At 39.1% G+C, this 20,033-nt stretch overlaps 1 non-coding gene across 1 annotated transcript; it reads right to left on the reverse strand.

The window, feature by feature from the left end:
- Positions 1-489: 489 nt before the first annotated feature.
- On the reverse strand, positions 490-594 carry LOC116573793. The gene has a single exon (XR_004279002.1). It is a non-coding gene; the product is annotated as a U6 spliceosomal RNA (small nuclear RNA).
- Between the last annotated feature and the right edge of the window lie 19,439 nt (positions 595-20,033).

A 20,033-nucleotide genomic window follows, 5' to 3' on the forward strand; every position in this document is an offset into this window, starting at 1 on the left:
GGAAGAGTGTAATTTCCTAAAAGCTAACGACATTTTATTTTATTTTTAAAAAAAATTCAAATTTAAATTCAATTAATTTACATATAATGTATGATTAGTTTCAGAGGTAGAGGTCAGTGACACTTTTTTTTTTAATGCTTTTATTTATTTATTTGACAGAGATCACAGTAGGCAGAGAGGCAGGTAGAGAGAAGGGGAAGCAGGCTCCCCGCTGAGCAGAGAGCCCAATGCGGGGCTCAATCCCAGGATCCTGAGATCATGACCTGAGCTGAAGGCAAAGTCTCAACCCACTGAGCCACCCAGATGCCCCAGTGACACGTCAATCTTATCTAATACCCACTGCTCATTACATCCCATGCTCTCGTTAATGTCTATCATCCAGTTACCCCATTCCCCCAGCCACTGCCCCTTCAGCAACTCTTAGTTTGTTTCCTGTGATTCAGAGTCTCTGATGGTTCATCGTCCTCCCTGATTTCCTCTTGCTTTATTAAAAATATGGAATGTGTCACAAATTTGCATATCATCCTTGCACAGGGCCATGCTTATTGTCTGTGTATCCTTCCAATTTGGTATATGTGCTGCTGAAGGGGACACAAGTTAAAGACATTTTAACTTGACAACTTAATTTTGAAATGCATTTCCATCCAGAATTCTCCCAAAGTCAGGGTGGTGCCTAAAGGATGGGATTCGCTCTTCTGTATCCTTAAAACTGAAAATCTTACTGAGCGATGTGTATGAAGCAACACCACAGAAGGTAAACATGAAAATTCAAGTAACTACTTGCTTTTGGAAGCCCTCTGCTAGCCTATGGCAATCAACTGGTCAGAACCCCTTCTGGGGCCTGGCACTGCCCTTGACAATGGGGGTAAACAAAGTCTCTGCTCTAGAGGATCTTTCTGCGTCAGCCAGTCGATAAGTTAATGGCAGGTACTGATAAGAGCAGGGACCAAGGTAAAATAGAGTCACCTGGCAGTTAGGGGTGCTGATCTAGTTGGGGCAGTCAGGGAAGGCCTCTCTGAAGAAAGTGATGTTGAAGTCAAAATCTAAAGAAACATCCTTGTCAGAAATTGGACCAGCCATCAACCATTACCACTACCCCCTCTCCTAAGCAGAACCGAACTAGGAGGTGGGCTCTCTACTGCTGGGCAGGCATCCAGAGTGCTAATGAGTAAGAGAAACAAAAGATCACTGGAGGAATTCAGCACAGTGGAACTCAGGCCTTCTGACAAAGTCGAGGAGAAATTCCCAGTGGGAATGCAAACTGCTGGTCAAAGCTGAGTAGTCTTAGGATAGAGCCATCTTGGTCTTTTCTGGCAGCCTCTGCCCACTCGCTTGGAAAGGGGAGGTGCAGGGCCAATTACAAGGAATGAAAGATTTCTTTTAGTAAATTTAACCCCTTCAGTATGTCTCTCAAGAAAGTCACTGCCTCAGAAAAATTATGAAAGACAACATGAGCCCTCATTTCCTAGAGTCTTTCCTGTAGGATGGGTCTAATTTTAGAAAAATGTTGATATGGGGTGCCTGGGTGGCTCAGTGGGTTAAAGCCTCTGCCTCCAGCTCAGGTCATGATCTCAGGGTCCTGGGATCGAGCCCTACATCGGTGGGGAGCCTGCTTCCTTCTCTCTCTCTCTGCCTGCTTCTCTGCCTACTTGTGATCTCTATCAAATAAATAAATAAAATCTTTTTTTTAAAAAAAAGAAAAAAGAAAAATGTTGATGTAATGACTGGCTTACAAGGCAGTAAGAACGGCCACTTACTGGCCAGTTCCACATTTTTCTGGCACATTCTATGAGTTGCCTGGTTGAGATCCTCTTCCTCATGCCCAACATAGATGTTGTATCATCTTCTTAGGAAACAAAGATACGTTTTACTATTATTTTTCGATAAGAAAATGTGAAATTAAGAATATGACAACCAAGAAAGAAGAGTAGACAAAAAGGTGCTTGAAACTCCCACTTTCAACCTTACTGTAGTGATTACTGCCTGTGGACACTGGGCATCTAAGGGGTCATCTCCCTGTGACTTGACATGCATTTGTTTTCCTTTTTCAAAAGAATATACTTTTCATGATTAAATATAAATTTATTTAATAACAAAACTCAAATCTGTTCTTATATGTTCTTTTTTAAAAAAATAATTATGTATTTGTTTGACAGAGACAGGGAACACAAGCAGGGTGAACAGAAGAGGGAGAAGCAGGCTTCCCGCCAAGCAGGGAGCCTGATGTGGGCCTCGATCCCAGAACCCTGGGATCATCACCTGACCTGAAGGCAGCCTCTTAACTACTGAGCCATGCAGGCACCCTGTCCTTACAAATTCTTTTCAATAAATGTATACTAAAAGCGACACTACCGTGATATGGGGGTAGACATATATAAGTAAACACACATGTATGCACACACACATACATTAAAAGAAGTCCTTAAATGGATGGAAATGACTGCACTCACATACTTACACTAAACCTTTTAGAAAACACAGCAGAAAATCTAGGACCTTCATTTCAATATGACTTCTCATATTAAAGAGAAACTTCTATATGCACAAATTTAACTTTTCAGCTTTACAGAACTTAAATTTTATAAACTTAACTTCATAAACTGAAATTTATCACTTAAATTTTAAGTCAGGATTGAGCCTGGGGCTGTGACCTCTCTCACCAATTCAAAACCTACCAATAAGAACACAAGAACAGGAGAGGAAGCAAGATGGCAGTGGAGCAGGAGACTGGAATATCATTAGGTCACAGGAGTTCAGCTGGATAGTTATCAAACCATTCTGAACACCTACAAACTCGACAGGAGCTAGAAGAGAAGTAGAGCAGCAATTCTAGGAATGGAAAATCGACCACTTTCTAGAAGGTAGGACATGCTAAGTGAATCCGAGGTGACATACAGGAAGAGAGACTGCGGGGGGACGGGCAGGCTTCTGGCAAGTGGTGGAGCAGTGGAGCACAAAATCGGAACTTTTAGAAGTCTGCTCCACGGGGGGACATTGCTCCAGAGGCTTAGCAGGGGAGGGGGATAAGGGGGGAGGTCCTGTGGGGACAGTGTGGTCTCAGGACCCACAGGTTCACAGTAAGAGCGGGGGGTGCCTGAGGGTGGTGGAGCTCCCAGGTATTGGAGCAGGGATGCTGGCTGTGGAGATGGAGCCAAGGAGTGAGCTCTCAGCTCAGGGTTACCTTAAACCATGATCTGTGGCACAGTCAGGCCACTGCTCTTTGAGCAGGGACCCCACAAGTGGCAGATCTGGAGAGACTCACCTTCCTCCTCTGGGACGAGTGGTGTAGAAGCATGGTAGGCACCTGATGGGTTTGGAGACTCCAAACAGGGTTGTGCACCAGAGATAGAAATGCTCAGTCACAGACTGGGTGAGCACAGAGTGCTGCTGGAAACCAGGAACACGGGAGGGATTGACTGCTTTTTTCTAAGGGTACACTGAAGAGTGGGGCCTGAGCTCTTGGCTCCTCCAGTTGTGATATTTGGAAGCTGCTATCTTCATTCCTGTCCTCCAAAGCCATAGGGAAAGTGTTCAGGGAACAAAAGCTCTGGAGTGCAAACTTGAGCAGATTACTTAGTCCGGTCCCTGACAAAGGTGGTGCAATTCTGCCCAAGGCTAAGACATTTGAGAATCATGGCAACAGCCCCTCCCCCAGAAGATCAGCAAGAACATCCAGCCAAGACCAAGTTCACCAATCAACGAGATGATGAACTTCAAAGCAACATATAGAATTCATGGCTTTTCCCCATGACTCTTTAATCTTGCAAAGTTAAATTTTTTTAATTTAATTTTTTTCTTATTCTATTTTTTAACTTTTCCTCTTTCCTCTTTTAGTGTTTTTTTTAACTATTTTATCGTATCAATACCTTTTTAAAAGATCTTTTAAAATTTTCATTGTTATAGTCATATTTTATCCCTTCATTGTATTTAACCTTATTTTTTGTATACATATAGGTTTTTTTTCTTTAAAACTTTGGGATACAATTTCTTCTAATGCAGCAAAATATACCCTAAATCTAGCACACGGCCTTGTTCTAGTCTCCAGTCTGATCACATTCTCTTCTCTTTTTTCTTTCTTTTTCCAACAACTTATTTTATCAATTCCTTTTTTATAATCTTTTTAAATTTTCATCGTTACAGTCATATTCCATCATTTCATTGTATTTACTCTTATTTTTGTAGATATGCATAAGTTTTTCTTTCTTTAAAATTTTGGGAAGTAATTTTTTCTAAGAGACCAGAATATACCCCAAATCAAGTGGGTGGCTCTATTTATTCACCAGTCTAATATACATATAATTTTTATTTTTTATTTTCTCCTTTCTTCTCCCCCTGGTTTTGGATCCCTACTGATTTGGCTAGCATATATTTTTCCAGGGTCTTTGCCAACCTTTTAGTATTTTATTCTCTCATTTATATATCCTTATCTGGATAAAATGACAAGGTGGGAAAACTCGCCACAAAAAAAAAAAGAACAAGAGGTAGTACTGATGGCTAGGGACCTAATCAATACATACATTGGTAATATATCAGAACTAGAGTTCATAATGATGATTATCAAAGTGTTAGCCGGGCTTGAAAAAGGCATGGAAGATATTAGAGAATCCCTTTCTGGAGAAATAAAATCCCTTTCTGGAGAAATAAAAGAACTAAAATCTAATCAAGTTGAAAATAAAAAAAGATATTAATGAGGTGCAATAAAAAATGGAGGCTCTCACTGCTAGGATAAATGAGGTAGAAGAGAGAATTAGTGATATAGAAGACCAAATGACAGAAAGTAAAGAAGCTAAGCAAAAGAGGGACAAATAACTACTGGACCACGAGGGGAGAATTTGAGAGGTAGGTGATACCAAAAGATGAAACAATATTAGAATAATTGGGAACCCAGGAGAAGAAGAGAGAGAGAGAGGAGCAGAAGGTATATTGGAGCAAATTATAGTGGATAATTTCCCTAATATGGCAAAGGGAAAAAAAAGATCAAAATCCAGGAGGCACAGAGAACCCTCCTCAAAATCAATAATAGGTCCACAACCCATCATCTAACAGTAAAAATTACAAGACTCAGTGTCAAAGAGAAAATCCTGAAAGCAGCTTGGGACAAGAGGTCTATAACATACAATGGTAGAAATATTAGATTGGCAGCAGACCTATCCACAGAGACCTGGCAGGCCAGAAAGGACTCCATGATATATTCAGAGCACTAAACAAGAAAAATATGCAGCCAAGAACACTATATTCAGCTAGGCTGTTGTTGAAAACAGAAGGAGAGATAAAAAGCTTCCAAGACAAACAAAAATTAAAAGAATTTGCAAAGATCAAACCAGCCCTATAGGAAATATTGAAATGGGTCCTCTAAGCAAAGAGAGAGCTTAAAAGTAATAGACCAGAAAGGAGAAGAGATAATATACAGTAACGGTCGCCTTACAGGAAGTACAATGGCACTAAATTCATATCTTTCAATAGTTACCCTGAATGTAAATGGGCTAAATGCCCTAATCGAAAGACACAGGGCATCCGAATGGATAAAAAACCAAAACCCATCAATATGCTGTCTACAAAAAACTCATTTTAGACCCAGAGACACCTCCAGATTTAAAGTGAGGGGGTAGAAAACAATTTACTATGCTAATGGACATCAAAAGAAAGCTGGTGTGGCATCTTTATATCAGATAAATTAGACTTTAAGCCAAAGACTATAATAAGAGATGAGGAAGGACACTATATCATACTTAAAGCATCTGTCCAACAAGAAGATCCAACAATTTTAAATATCTATGCCCCTAACATGGGAGCAGCCAGTTATATAAACCAATTAACAACAAAGTCAAATACATTGAAAATAATACAATAGTAGTAGGGGATTTTACCACCCCCTCACTGAAATGGACAGATCATCCAAGCAAAAGATCAACAAGGAAATAAAGGTTTTAAATGACACACTGGACCAGATGGACATCACAGATATATTCAAAGCATTCCACCCCAAAGCAACAGAATACACATTCTTCTCTAGTGCACATGGAACATTCTCCAGAATAGATCACATCTGGGTCACAAATCAGGTCTCAAGCAGTATCAAAAGATTGGGATCATTTCCTGCATATTTTCAGACCACAATGCTCTGAAACTAGAACTCAATCACAAGAGGAAAGTTGGAAAGAGCTCAAATACATGGAGGCTAAAGAGCATCCTACTAAAGAATGAATGGGTCAACCAGGAAATTAAGAATTGAAAAAAATCATGGAAACAAATGAAAGTGAAAACACAACTGTTCAAAATCTTTGGGACACAGCAAAGGCAGTCCTGAGAGGAAAGCATATAGCAATACAAGCCTTACTCAAGAAAGAAGAAAGGTGTCAAGTACACAACCTAACCCTACACCTAAAGGAGCTGGAGAAAGAACAGCAAAGAAAGTCTAAACCCAGCAGGAGAAGAGAAATAATAAAGATCAGAGCAGAAATCAATGAAATAGAAACCAGAAGAACAGTAGAACAAATCAATAAAATTAGGAGATGGTTCTTTGAAAGAATTGATAAACCCCTGGCCAGACTTATCAAAAAGAAAAGAGAAAGGACCCAAATTAATAAAATCATGAATGAAAGAGTAGAGATCACAATCAACACCAAAGAAATACAAACAATTATAAGAACATATAATTAGCAACTATATGCCAGAAAATTTGACAATCAGGAAGAAATGGATGCATTCCTAGAGACATATAAACTATCAAACCTGAACCAGGAAGAAATAGAAAACCTGAACAGACCCATAACTAATAAGGAGATTGAAGCAGTCATCAAAAATCTCTCAACAAACAGGAGCCCAGAGCCAGACAGGTTCTCAGGGGAATTCTACCAAACATTTAAAGAAGAATTAATACCTATTCTCCTGAAACTATTAAAAAAAATAGAAATGGAAGGAAAACTTCCAGACTCATTTTATGAGGTCAGCATTACCTCGATCCCAAAACCAGACAAAGACCCCATCAAAAAGGAGAATTACAGACCTTAATGAACACGGATGCAAAAATTCTCATCCAAATACTAGCCAATAGGATCCAACAGTACATTAAAAGGATTATTCACCATGACCAAGTGGGATTTATTCCTGACTGCAAGGTTGGGTCAATATCCACAAATCAATCAGTGTGATATAATACATTAATTAAAGAAAGAAAAAGAACCCATATGATACTCTCAATAGATGCAGAAAAGGCATTTGATAAAGTACAGCATCCTTTCTTGATCAAAACTCTTCATAGTGTAGGAATAGAGGGTACATACCTCAATATTATCAAAGCAATCTATGAAAAACCCACAGTGAATATCATTCTCAATGGGGGAAAAACTGAGAGCTTTCCCCCTAAGTTCAGGAACATGGCAGGGATGTCCACTATCTCTGCTGCTATTCAACATAATACTAGATGTCCTAGCCTCAGCAATCAGACAACAAAAATGAATAAAAGACATTTGCATTGGAAAAGAAGAAGTCAAACTCTCACTCTTTGCAGAGGATATGATATTTTATGTGGAAAGCTCCAAAGACTCCATCCCAAAACTGCTAGAATTCATACAGGAATTCAGTAAAGTGTCAGGATATAAAATCAATGCACATAAATAAGTTGCATTTCTATACACCAACAGCAAGACAGAAGAAAGAGAAATTAAGGAGTCAATTCCATTTACAATTGCACCCAAAACCATAAGATACTTAGGAATAAACCTAACTAAAGAGACAAAGAATCTGTATCTATATATACAATGGAATACTATGCAGCCATCAAAAGAAATGAAATCTTGCCATTTGCAATGATGTGGATAGAACTAGAGGGTATTAACTGAATGAAATAAGTCAGAGAAAGATAATTATCATATGATCTCTCTGATATGAGGAATTTGAAAGGTAAGGCAGGGGGTTGTGGGTGGTAGGGAAGGAAAAAATGAAACAAGATGGGTGGGAGACAAACCATAAGAGACTCTTTATCTCAGAAAACAAACTGAAGGTTGCTGGCAAATGGAAGGGAAGGGATAGGATGGCTGGGTTATGGACACTGGGGAGGCTATGTGCTATGATGAGTGCTGTGAAATGTGTAAGCCTGATGACTCACAGACCTGTACCCTGCAGCAAATAATATATTATATATTAATAAAAATAATTTTAAAAGTGATGTTTATGTATAAAAATATGAAATATAATAATTGCATACTTGCAGCACATATATATTTAAATAAATAAATATATTTCTGAATTTCAGTTTCAGAGCTCCAGTGGCAGCTTTATTCCTACATTATGTGACAGCTGTGGTGTTTAGTAATCCTAACCACCACGGGCACTTGTACTTTTTTAGCAGATCAGCTACAGAAAAGCCTGGAACCCTTGATTTATGAGTGTAGTGCCTTCCAATGGCTAGCATATACCATGCAACCACAGATGCATTAAACAAGGCACTGGCAGCAGGATCTGCTCTTAAAATCCCAAGTTTCTAATTTTTGGGGGTTTGATAATCAGGATCAAAAAATGAAGGAGAATTTAAGAAAAGATACCGAGCTGACTATTAAGAAAGAGAGTACATACAACTGATTTTTTGTTATTTAAGTGAGACACTGTTTGTTCATGAGGAAGCAGGGAAGCATAGGAGGGGGGACATTGGCTTGTGTCATTTCTGCTCACTGGCACTGAAGGAGGGAGACATGAAGAGAGAAAGTGATTTAAATCACTTGTAAAATTTTTGTTGTGAAGAAAACTAGATTTACTGTGACAATTTAGGCAAAACTTAAAAAAAATACATTATCTCTTATTTATTTGAGGGTGAAGGAGAGAGCACACACAGGGAAGAGGCAGAGGGAGAGAATCTCAAGCTGATGCTGCTGAGTTCCTGCTTGGCATGGGACTTGATCTCATGACCCTGAGATCTTAACCTGAGCTGAAACCAAGAGTCAGATACTTAACTGACTAAGCCACCCAGGCACCCCAAACTACATTTTTTAAAAAAAAATTTTATTTTTTAAAGTAGTTTTAAATTCCCAGCAGAACTGATCAGACAGTATATATGCCCCCTGCCTCCCACAGGCACAGCTTTACCACTACCAGCAGCCCCCACTGGAGGGGGACATTTGTTACAATTGGTAAATCTGCATGGACACATCATTATCATCTGAAGACCATGGTTACATTACATACACTCTTGGTGTTGTACATTCTATGGTAAACGTGTAATGGCATGTTACTGCCATTATAGTATCATACTATAAAAATCCTCTGTGCTCTATTTATCTCTCACTCCTACGAATCCCTGGAAATCACGAATTTTTTTTTAATTGTCACCATAGTTTTGCCTTTTCCAGAATGTGATTATTGTTAGGATCACAGAGTATGTAGACTTTTCAGATTGGCTTCTTTTGACAATATGCATTTAGGTTTCTTCCATGTCTTTTCCTGGTTTGATAGCTCACTTCCTTTTAGTGTTGAACAGTGTTCCATTGTCTAGATGGACCACAGTTTATTTATCCGTTTGCCTACTGAAGGATATCTTGGTTGCCTCAAGTCTTGGCAATATGAGTAAGTTGCCTTAAATATCCCTGTGAAGGTTTTCATGTGGACATATATTTTCCAGGCTGTAATTTTTCAAAGTTTTCAGTATCTGTGAAGAGTTGGCTGATAAAATTTGACCCAGACAGTAGAGCTATAAATCTAGTTCCTGCTATGCCTTCTCACCAAGGTAACAATTCCAAATGTTAGCTAAGTCAATAGGAAAGTTGAAAAAAAAACTGAGGTGGAAGTATTTAATCACATAATCTAGAGTTTATTGTATTTGGGAATGGTTAGATTATATGAAGTAAAAGCAAGTAGTTCAATGCTATCACAGACTTCCTTTTGATTTCATAAGATCTTCAAAAGTCCTGTGGTTGCTTTTAACCATAAAAAGTTTAGGCTGTAATTATGAAGGAGCAAAGTGTAAATGTCTTGCACAGACACTTTCAGAAAGGTTATGACAACTGAACCACATGATATATGTTCTTAGTTGAGATCCTGGTAACAAGTGAGCACTGAAGACCTGAGGTTAGCAAATTAGTAGAACTAAAGCCCACAGATACCTGGAAAAGAATTATAATATATATTTCTATATAATACAAAAAAATCACCCTACAATGGTCATTATTATTATTATTATTATTTAAGATTTTATGTATTTATTTGACAGGGTGAGACACAGTGTGAAAGGGAACACAAGGAGGGGGAGTGGAAGAGGGAGAAAGCAGGCTTCCCATAGAGTAGGGAGCCTGATGCGGGGCTTGATTCCAGCACCCCAGGATCATGACCTGAGCAGAAGCAGACGCTTAACAACTGAGCCACCCAGGTGCCCCTGCAATGGTTATTATTAAAAGTTAAAAAATGTTAACTACTCAACGACTATATGAAATCTTTTATTATATAATTATCCACATGCTACTGCTACCCCAGATCAAAATATCATAGAAAACTTTGTCTTGGGGCATCGGGGTGGCTTAGTTGGTTAAGCAACTGCCTTCAGTTCAGGTCACATTCTGGCATCGAGTCCCACATCCGGCTCCCAGCTCCGCAGGGAGTCTACTTCTTCCTCTGACCTTCTCCCCTCTCATGATCTCTCTCACTCTCTCTCTCTCAAATAAATAAATACAATCTTTAAAAAAGAGAAAACTTTGTCATTTCACCTGCCCCTCATCCCCTCCCCTCCCCTGTACCCAACGAAGAATCTACTTGGGCCCAGAGATTAGAGATTTTCATTTCTTGTTTAGTCTTCGGCTTCTTGTGTTGCAGTTGTTGCTTCTCTGTTTTGTTTTGTTTTTTCCTGGTGATTCTGAAATCAGTTTTTACTACATTTGTGGATGTGCCTGATTAATAAAAATCTGATATTTTTAAAAATCAAAACTTCAAAAGCAAAGCAATTAGGAACAGAGTGTTTATATAACAAGAGTATTGTTGAAATTTTTGTTCAACAACTCCTTTAAAATATCAAGCTCACTTTATACGTTATTATATATAATTGTATTCACAAAAATAAGATTTATAGATAACTTTGTGGCAACACCCCTAGGACACATCTAACAGATGCCCCCAAATTACTAATGTAAGTCCTACTTGGCTTTCAGTAGGGAGAGTTCAGGCATGGCCTTGTTAAATAAGGGAAGTTCAACAAGATAAATAATCTTTCTCTTCAGCAATAACTAACCTTATGGGATAATCAATCCATGACTTAAAAAAGAAAATGGTGAATCAAAGCTTTTCAATAAAAACAAAATAGGTTTAAGAGAAGCTAATTTTTTTTTAAGATTTTATTTATTTATTTGACAGAGAGAGAGCAAGCACAACCAGGGGAAGTGGAAGAAAGAGGGAGAAGCAGGCCCCCGCTGAGCAGAGAACCCAACATGGGGCTTGATCCCAGAACCCTGGGATCATGACGTGAGCTGAAGGCAGATGGTTAACCAACTGACCAGGCCACCCAGGCACCCCAAAGGGAAGGTATTTTTATTTACAATTTGTGTTCACTCGTAACTTGGATTACGTGTGGTGGCAGTATTCACTCCGTGGGAACTGGCCTCATCCCGTCTGTCTGCCCTGAGCAGTGGCTTTCTAGGCTGGCAAACTTAAAGCACCTCAGAATTTTAATTTGATCCCCAGATAAAATTTAATTGGCTCAAATTGTCATAAGGAAGATATTAAGAAACATTTAAGGGAAAAGACACTCTTGTCCAGCTCAAATATAGAAGTCACATCCCTACTTCAACTTAATTAAATTTGACTTGTCACATGGACAGCTGTGAAGCTAAACAAAGATGATTTTTAAAAAAGATTTTATTTATTTATTTGTGACAGAGAGAGAACAGTGGGGAGGAGGGTCAAAGGGAGCAGGAGAAGCAGACTCTCCACTAAGCAGGGAGCCTGATGCAGGGCTCCATCCCAGGAGCCTGAGATTATGACCCAAGCTGAAGCCAGATGGTTAACCCACTGAGCCACCCAGGCACCCCCAAAGATAATTTTTAAATATTTGTTTATTACAATATAATTATCATACATTATATTAGTTTCTGGTGATAGAAATAATAATTTACTATTTGCATCTATTGCAAAATGATCACCACAATAAGACTGGTTAACATCCGTCATGATTACATGGTTATGAACATGCTTTTCTTGTGGTGAGAACTTTTAATGTTTACTCTCTTGGCAACTTTCAAATATCCTACATGGTATTACTAACTATAGTTACCATGCTGCACATTACAGCCCCCAGGTTTACTTATTTATTTATTTATTTATTTATTTATTTATTTTTGTGTTTTTGATTTTAGTCATTCTGACAGGTATAAGGTGATATCTCCTTGTCTCCTTGTAGGTTTGATGTGCATTTCCCTGATGATGAGTGATGCTGAGCATCTTTTCATGTGTTTGTTGGGTCATGTGGGTGTCTTCTTTGGCGATATGTCTGTTCATATCTTCTGCCCATTTTTAAATGGATTATTTGTTTTTTGGTGTTGCATTATGTAATTTCTTTATATATTTTGGATACCAACTCCTTGTTAAATATAATATTTATAAATATCTTCTCCCTGTCAGTAGGTTGTCTTTTAGTTGTACTGATTATTTCCTTTGCTGTGCAAGAACTTTTTATTTTTATTTGTTTATTTAAAATATTTCATTTATTTATTGGAGAGAGAGGCAGAGGGAGAGAGAGCAAGCAGGGGGAATCTCCTTCTGGTATTCCTGTGATGCAAATGTTATTACACTTTGTGGTGTGGCTGAGTTCCCTAAGTCCATTCTCATTTTGTATTGTTTTTTTTTCTTTCATCTTCTCAGTTTAATTGCTTTCCATTACTCTGTCCTCCAAGTCACAGATCCATTCTTCTCCTTCTTCCAGTGTTTGGACCAGTCTGGGGCCACACTAGGCTTGAGCTGAGTCAGACTGGGCATTTGCCAGAGATGCAGTAGCACTGAACTGAGGGGTCCTCTGGCAAGCTTTCGTTGTTGGGTGGGGCCTGCAGTCAGACCACTGTCTTCCTGTAGCCCATTGCAGTCTTACTGGTTTGTGTGGTTTTCTTTCCCTCTTGGTAGGGCAGGAGTTACTTTGGCACATTGCTGGCCCCTGTTGGGGCTACCTGTGAACTGCCAAGCTTGTGACATGACGACGGATGGGTTCTAGCCGGGGACCTATTGGAGGGGCGGATCCACAAAGTGCATGAGGGTGGGAGATGCAGTGTTAGCAGGGTGGTCCATGCACTGGTTCCTGCAAGTGGCTGTGTGTTTATGATAGGGGGAGGGGAGGGAAATAACGACTCTTTTTGTGCTTTTTAAGGGTAGGGACTCAGTTTCCCCTCACCTTCGCAACTATCCCAGAGTGGAACCTGCTGATTTTTTTTTTTTTAAGATTTTATTTATTTATTTGACAGGCAGAGATCACAAGTAGGCAGAGAGGCAGGAAGAGAGAGGAGAAAGCAGACTCCCTGCTGAGCAGAGAGCCCAACTCAGGGCTTGATCCCAGGACCCTGAGATCCTGACCTGAGCTGAAGCAGAGGCTTAACCCACTGAGCCGCCCAGGGCCCCTGAACCTGCTGATTTTTAAAATTCCAAGTTTTAAGTCCCCCTGGTTGTAAGAACTCATGAAATTTGGCCCTGCTGGTGTTCAAAGCCAAATGTTATGGGGATTCATATTCCTTGTGTGGGCTCCCTGGTGTTTGGGTCTATTTTTGTCCTTTTCCCAGGCTCACAGTGTTCCTCCTTCTCTGGGACAGTCATCAGGTCCATTTAGCCCTGACTGCATCTTTGTCCTTCCTACCCTCTTTGATGTGGTCTCTTCTCACCCTTAGTTGTGGAGTTTTTTGTGCCAATCTTCAGGTCATTTTCTGGGTTGTTTGCTCTGATGTGAGTATTACCTTGTTGTATCCATGATAGGAAATGAACTCAGGGTCTTCCTATTCTGCCATCTTCCCCAGAAGCTCCTCTTTTTAATTTATTTTACTTTATTTTGTCTTACTTGTGAGTTGCAGTATTATGATAATTATTTTGCATTTTGGTTTCTCAGAAATGTATAGAAGTAATAGGAGAAGTATATGTTGTAATAAATAAAAGTGAGGGATGTGCCAAGAGCAGACACTGGAATCTAAGATCATAGAGAATAATAAGAATAATAAAAATAGTAATAACAATAATGGCTGTTTTATAAAAACTACAGTGGTTTTGTTAGAGGTTGCAACAGGGTTAATGTTTTCCCTTGCTTGTCTTTATTTCTCAAATTTTCTGCATTATTTCATGTACTTTGTATAGAAAGCTATACAAATATGTTTTTAAAAAGGACAGTTTTTTAGAAACATATATTCTGGGGCTGATTCACATCTGAGGAAATGAGTGCTTAGTAGAGTGCCAAATTATTAGGCCTTGTGGTTTGTTTGTTTGTTTGTTTTTGCTTTTTCCATTTCTTTTAAATTTAATTTCATTTTAATTCCAGTATAGGTAACATACAGTGTTATATTAGTCTCAGGTATAAAATAGAGTGATTCAACAATTCCATGCATCACACAGTGCTCTCATCACAAGAAGTGCACTCTTTATTCCCATTATCTATTTCAACTATCCCCCTTTTCACCCATCACCCCACCCCTTCCCCTCTGGTAAACCATGTTTGTGCTCTGTAGTTTCTTGGTTTCTCTCTCTTTTTTTTTTTTTTTTTTTTACCACTTCTTATTCATTAGCAGACAGCTGCACCATGATGGTTGGGAAAACTGATGAGAAAATTCCTACTGTTTTTTGCCCTCCCTGTGGAAGGAAGGTGTTTCATGATATATTATTTGCTCATATCTAAAAACTCATTTTTTTTTTAAAGATTTTATTTATTTATTTGATGGACAGAGATCACAAGTAGGCAGAGAGGCAGGCAGAGAGAGTGAGGAGGAAGCAGGGGATCATGACCTGAGCTGAAGGCAGAGGCTTTAACCCACTAAGCCACCCAGGCACCCCTAAAAACTCATTTTGATTAGGCTTGTCTTCTTTTCTATTTCCTTCCCTTGTGTTCTTTTCTTTACTTCCTATCTTTCTCCTCTTAATAGTTTATTGTCTGACTCACATGTTTTTAGATTTTATTTTTGATTATTTTCATTGTATGCTAAAAATAATGACTGATATTGATGAGATTAATAACTGAAAGAAGTTGGCACGTGAGAAATAATAACTCTTAAGAAATGAGGGGGAGCCAAAATCCCCTTGAAGTTTTCATTCTTAGTTCTATATATTCTGGGTGTCTGTATTCCCACAAACACTGACTAGATGCTGTAAGGACCCCAGGCTGGCGTGGGATCATATTGCCAGTCATAGAACTGCCAGGACCAGTGAAAATGCCGCACAATTGGATGCAATGAAAACAGACCTTTTGTCTGTCTTCTTCCACATCACGTTCTTGTCTTTCAAAAGCCATGGCAACAGTGATCAAGCCTTTTTAAAAACACAGAAATGTGTCAACACATTCATATTTACTTCCAGCTTCAGTCCTCTCCCAGAAGATCAAGTTGTATATTCTGCCATGAAGTTTTATCTTGTGTAAGGCAAAAAAAAACCCCTTCATTTTATTTCCATTTGTTTCCTTTTCTAAAGAGAGGTAGGTGTAGAGACACAGATGAAGGTTTGGCCTGCCTGCCATCCCGGCCTCTGGAGCTGGTACAGGGTGTGGATGGGATGTGTGCTTTGGATTATCAGGGGGAAGTTCAGGAGCTGTTTGCGTGATTGACCAACTGTCAGCAAGGCCAAGACGCTAAATACTTTCCTGGCATCGTGAGAGGGAGGAACCTAATGGACAGGGAGATAGGGAGATAGAAATGCTAGAAGAGGCTTACTGTGTTGACTTGTATCCCCCTGCTGCATCTGCCTGGGGACCCAGAGGACACCCCTTAGTTAAGATGTTGAGGAATGCGTCGGTGAGGGAGACAGCAATATCCTTGAAGAGCTCAGTAGTTGCTGTCCCTTGGGGCCAAGATTGCTGGGAAATGCTACCACTGAGAAATGTTCTCTGATTTCAGAGAGGAGGGCAAGATCCCAGGCAGAACCGCAGTGAGGGGCATGAAGTCCCAGGGAGACTGAGACCCAGTGGCGGTATGAGACCTCCAAAAGGCCTCCTGAGCAGGTGACTTTTATGACTAGTTGGGACTAAGTAGTAATCAGGATGTTTTGAACCGCAGCATATTTGAGGGAGGCTAATGGGTCACAATGCCCTTAGGAATGAAATGGATTGGCAGTCTGTGCTTGATTTATATAACAGCAACAATGATAGGTCTTCTTACCATATTTAATAGATTAAAACAATGATTAATCATCTCTCACAGTCCTGGGGTTGTTTCCTTTTTTTATTGTAGTAAAATGTGCATGACATAAAATTTACTATTTTAATCATTCTCGAGTGTAGAGTTCAGTGGCATTAAGTACATTCACACACTCTGTGTGTGAATCCAGTATCCATCTCCAGAACTTTGTCACCTTTCTAAACAGAACTCTGTCTTCATTAAGCAATGGCTCCCTATTCCTCCTCCTCTGAGCCACTTGTGACCCCAATACTTTCTGTCTCTTTGAATTTCGTTAGTCTAGGTACCTCATATAAGTTGAATCACACAATATTTGTCCTTTAGTGACTGGAGTATTTCCTTTCATCTTCAAGTTTCATCCATGTTGTCTCAGGGTTCAGAATTTCCTTCCTTTCTAAGGCTGAATAATATTCCATTGTAGGACTATACCTCATTTTGTCTCTCCGTTCATCTTTTGATAGGCCTTTGGGTTGTTTCCACCTTCTGGCTATTGTAAATCATTCTGCTGTGCATATCGGTGTACAAATATCTATTGGAGTCTCCGCTTTCAGTTCTTTTGGGTAATACTTAGGAGTGGAATTACTGGCTGATATGGTAACTCTATGCTTAAATTTTTTGAAGACTCACCATACTATTTTCCACAGCAGCTGAACCATTTTACATTCCCACCAGCAGGCACCATGGTTGTAATTTCTCCACATTCTCACCAGCACTTGCTATTTTCAGTTTCAAAAAATTTATTTTTCTGGGGCGCCTGGGTGGCTCAGTGGGTTAAGCCGCTGCCTTCGGCTCAGGTCATGATCTCAGGGTCCTGGGATCGAGTCTTTCATCGGGCTCTCTGCTCAGCAGGGAGCCTGCTTCCTTCTCTCTCTCTCTCTCTCTCTCTGCCTGCCTCTCAGTGTACTTGTAATTTCTCTCAGTCAAATAAATAAATAAAATCTTTAAAAAAAAATTTATTTTTCTTCCTTCCTTCCTTCCTTCTTTCCTTCATCCCTTTCTTTAACTTCTTTCTCCATTTGTTTGTGTATTTCTTTCTTTCTCTCTTTCTCTCAGAGTAGCCATACTAATGGGTATGAATGTGGTAGTTCTTCCTGGAGTCTCTCAGGTAGCTGCAGGAATCAGGGCTTCTTCCCTCATGTGTCTGGCATGGAGTTGGGATCACCACAACAGTAGGAGTTTCCAGGCACTGACCCTTTTATACAACTCCTTAACATGGCTAGTTTGGGTTTTCTGGGGGATCTAGGGTAGTTGCATTTTTTATATGGTTTCTGGTTTCCTCCTGAGCAAATGTTCCAAGAAACAAAGTAGAAACTGCCAGTGTCCTAAGACCTGAACCTAGAACTTGTCATGTGGACCCTTTTAGTATATTCTGTAGTCAAGACTGAAAAATATGTCCAGTTCCAAGGGGCTGAGACATGGAGCTTACCTCCTAAGGTGAAGAATGTCAGAAGATCTTCAAATGTCCTAGGTGAAGTTCATAGACTAGGTCATGCTCCTACTAGCGCTCATAGACAAGCAGATAGAGACATTTCCTCTAATTCAGCCTTGGCCATCTGAGAAGTTGAAACTCCAGTCCAGTGTCACTGTCACTGATCCACTAATTTTGGAGTCTGGGTGACACCCTGCCCATGGTCAGTACAGCCTCCCCCTCAAGCTCCAGGCCATGGCTGAGCAAGCCTGAGACTATATTGAGGTCTCTGAGGGTCAGGCACTGGGTTAGGTCTTTTGAGCACAGGTAAAGAGAAAATCTCACCCTATACAAATTTGTTACAGATTTGAAGTCTAGGCAAAACCCATCATAAAGAAAAGGATCTATTTTCTGCATTTATTGTTTTTTTTGTTACTTTCTGGGCTTCTGCATTCCCACATTCAGATAAGAAGTATAACCTGTTCAGGGGTTCCAAATTTAGATAGTTAGATCTCTTACTTTTGGAAGAATAATTTCCTCTTTATTCTGTTTGAGTAATAGGAAAAAATACTCTGACTAGAAATACTCTTAGAGTAAGAACTATAAAGTTCAAGATAGTTTTCGAGGTAGGTTTTGTGGGCACATAAAATTTTTCTTGGAGATGAGTTAACATTGGCACAGAGAGAGTCTATGTTTAATACACACAATTTCTTCAACTTTTAAGTAAGAAAATGTATCATATGTACACAAGAATCCATTGTTATTATTTTTGTTGTTATGGATGGTATTATATTTTATTTTTAATGTTTTAAAGAAAAACTTAAAAGATATGCTGAATAACAAATAAGGAATTGTTGTATACTCATCACCTAGACTTAATAATTATCCACATTTGCCATATTTTCTTAAATAGCTTTTTGTGAAAATGTTTTAACTGAAACATTCATTTTACTTTTTTAAAATTTAGAAAAAATTAAAAAAAATTTTTTAAATTTAGGTTTTAAATTTTGTTAGTTAACATATATTGGTTTATGGAGTAGATCGATCACTTATCACTTATAACATCTAGTGTTCATTACAACAGGTGCTCTTTTTAATACCCATCACCCATCTAGCCATTTAGCCCATCCCCCAGCCATCTTCCTCCATCAGTCCTCATGAACTGAAACATTTTTGTTGTTGTTATTTGTTAATGATTTTTTTATTTATTTGAGAGAGAGAGCGAGAGAGAGCGAGAGAGAGTAAGAGTATGAGTGGGATGGGGAGGCGCAGAGGAAGAGGAAGAAGCAGATTCCCCATGGAGCAGGGTGCCCAATGTAGGGCTCGAACCCAGGACACCAGGAACATGACTTGAACCAAAAGCAGACACCTAACTGACTGAGCCACCCAGACACTCAAAATTGAAACATTTAAAATTTAAATGGAGAATTAGCTATTTTTCCAAGTATACTTGGTTTCTTTTAGTAATTAATTATATGTTTTTTCATTCCAAATTTTTATTTAAATTCTAGTTAGTTAACATATAGCATGATACTGGTTTCAGGAGTAGAATTTAGTGATTCACACTTACACATAACACCGAGTGCTCATGATAACAAGGGCCCTGCTTAACACCTATCACCCATTTAGCCCATCCCCCACCTCCCTTCTTCCATAAACCCTCAGTTTGGTCTCTATTGTTAAGAGTCCCTTATGGTTTGCTCCCCCGCTTTCTTTCTCTCTCCTTTTTTCCATTCCCCTATGTTCATCTGTTTTGTTTCCTAAATTCCACATATTAGTCAAATCATATGATATTTGTGTTTCTCTGACTTGTTTCACTTATGATACAGGATGCACTGTAGCTCCAGCTGCATTGTTGCAAAAGGCAAGATTTCATTCTTTTTGATGGTTGAGTAATATTCCACTGAATGTATATGTGTGTGTATGTATATTGTATGAAATATAATATATATATATATATATATATATAAATAAAATCATGTCTTCCTTATCTGTTCATCTATCAGTGGACACTTAGGCTCTTTCCATAGTTTGTCTATTATTGATAATGATGGTGCTATGAACATTGGGATAGATGTACCCCTTCAAATCTGTATTTTTGTATCTTTTGGGTAAATACCTAGTACTGTGGTTGCCAGGTTGTAGGGTAGCTCTATTTTTAACTTTTTGAGGAATTTCCATACTGTTTTCCAGTTTGCACCAGTTTGCATTTCTACCAACAGTGCAAGAGGGTTCCCCTTTCTCAGTATCCTTTCCAGCTTCCCCTGTTTCCCGAGTTGTTAATTTTAGCCATTCTGGCAGGTGTG

Source organism: Mustela erminea, chromosome 14, assembly GCF_009829155.1.
Source record: "Mustela erminea isolate mMusErm1 chromosome 14, mMusErm1.Pri, whole genome shotgun sequence".
In the NCBI taxonomy this organism is placed as follows: Eukaryota; Metazoa; Chordata; class Mammalia; order Carnivora; family Mustelidae; genus Mustela; species Mustela erminea.